The 2,500-nt window shown below is 33.2% G+C and overlaps 1 protein-coding gene across 6 annotated transcripts in view; it reads left to right on the forward strand.

The window, feature by feature from the left end:
- The window catches only part of LOC144956602 (transmembrane and coiled-coil domains protein 2-like), a 432,530-nt gene that overhangs the window by 303,538 nt on the left and 126,492 nt on the right, over positions 1–2,500 (forward strand). The window lies entirely within an intron of this gene.

Raw genomic sequence — 2,500 nt, forward strand, 5'->3', positions numbered from 1 at the left:
AGGTCTGATCGTCACACAGAATACAAATCTTGACAAATTAAACAGAAACAAAAGTGAAATAATATGTAAAGACATCATCAGTTGATTAACACTGACCATCCCCCCCCCCCCCCCACCACCACCACATCTTGGCCATAAATTATCTTTTTTTTAACTTAAAAAAAACCCAAAACAATCGATGAATTCAGACAACCCTCAACTTGTATTTGACTTTTTGGTTGTGATTCCTACTATAGTATTACTATTGCTGCTGCTGCTGCTTCTACTACTGCTGCTGATTATGATGATGATGATGATGTTGGTGATGATGATGATGATGATGATGATGATGATGATGACGATGATGATGATGTTGGTGATGATGATGATGATGATGATGATGATGACGATGATGATGATGATGGTTGATGATGATGATGATGATGATGATGATGATGATGATGATGATGATGATGATGATGATGATGATTGATGATGATGATGATGATGATGATGATGATGATGATGATGATGATGATGATGATGATGTTGTGATGATGATGATGATACTTCATTCTTTTCATACTATACTACTATACTTCTATACTTTCACTCTTTCAACTACTACTACTCTACTACTACTACTACTACTACTACTACTACTACTACTACTACTACTACTACTACTACTACGACTACGACTACGACTACGACTACGACTACTACTACTACTACTACTACCACTACCACTACTACTACTACCAGCACTATTACCATCACCGCCACTACCACTACTTCATACCATCACCTACTACACGCTATCACCTCTACAACCACCACACACTTACCACAAGTCTGCCAGTATCAACGACCTTCAATAATTTACACTCACAAAACGAGACTTTATTCACTTATCTCTCACGACTATGGACTCAGGCTGACTTTTGTGAGGGTGTTTTTTCCTTGTATTTTTCTCTCCGTTAGTCTGCCATTGTTTTATTCACACATTTTCAGATCCATATTTTATAACAATTCGCCAAGCTGTTTCATTGGCTGGCATTGTTAGTTACAACATCAAAACAAAGCAGCCTTCTTTTCTTTCTCTTTTTAAATTTTTTTTTATTTTTTTATTTTTTTCTTTACCTGAAAATATTCTATTTAAAAAAAAAAAAAAAAAAAAAACCAAAAGACGTAGAAAGTATATTGCTTGGAAAAAAAAGTAGAGAATGAAAAAGAGCGGGAAGGTTGTTGGGTGGGGGGAAGGGGGTAAATAAAAAAAGGCGTCTTTTCTAAAAAAAATGTTTTAAATTTAAAATTTCCAAAATACAGTATATACAACAAAATCTTTCAATAAAAAAAAAATAAATAAATAAAGAGAAATACAAGCCCAAAAAAAGAAAGAAAGAAATTTAAACAAATAAAAAAGAATAATTAAACAAATTACAGTCGGCCTCGAGTGTGAATAAATAATAGCGTTGAAAAGTGCCTCTTATTTTTAATTTCTATACCTTAACTCACTCAACCCTAACACCGACTATATCCGTAGTGTACCCGGCGTTACTTTTACCCCATGCCTATTTATTACATTTTTATGAGACTAATTACAAGCGTAGTATCAAAGCTTACATGTTAATGGTAGTTTGATAAAACTATCTATGTACATGCTCATTTTTAATACATATTTTTTTCATGTTTAAAAAGTAGCAAAAATCTCTAGGATTGAGTGAGTTAATCAAACAATATCTAGTTGTTTTTGTTTTGTTGTTATTTATAATTGGACTTCCCCAAACGTGTGAACTTGTAACATAATACACGACTTGCTGTTCCCACGTCCATGATATATCGTCTGATAAGGTTATAATTGTTTGCAATTATTTAATTTTTATTATTATTATGGGACAGCATGGCTCAGAGGTACGGTCTTTGCTTCGTACCCGAAAGGTACCGAGTTCGACTACCCGCTTCTGTTCTGTGTGGCCTTGAGCAAGTCACCTAGCCTTAGCTCAGCTATCTTTGCGGTGCTGCACTGCGGCTGACGCCTGGGTTATTCCGGTTTTCCTTTGGAATAGATCCTGAAGAAAACAATGATGGGATGAATAAAGAGAAATATTGTTATTATTAATTTTATTATTATTATTATTATTATTATTATTATTATTATTATTATTATTATTTTATTATTATTATTATTATTATTATTATTATTATTATTTTTTTTTTTTTTTTTTTTTTTTTTTTTTTTTTTTTTTTTTTTTTCTAAAAATGGTGTAAGATGAAGATCTGAACAAGTGTGTAAAAAAAACAAAAAACGTACCACACAAATCAAGAAAGAAAAATACAAGAAAAAAACAAAAACACTCCCAAAAAATCGGTCTATCTCGACTGGAGATCGAACCTCAGACCTTCTGATTATCGGTCAGACGCGCTACCATTACACCACAGAGGCTCCCGATAGTGGGGACAATTTAAAGACGACCTATAATATTCTTCACAGACGGTGGAGGAAGTTTCAGGCGAGTTA

The sequence above is a fragment of the Berghia stephanieae genome, chromosome 11 (genome assembly GCF_034508935.2).
Source record: "Berghia stephanieae isolate SIO BIC M18660-M18661 chromosome 11, UCSD_Bste_1.3, whole genome shotgun sequence".
Classification (NCBI taxonomy): Eukaryota; Metazoa; Mollusca; class Gastropoda; order Nudibranchia; family Aeolidiidae; genus Berghia; species Berghia stephanieae.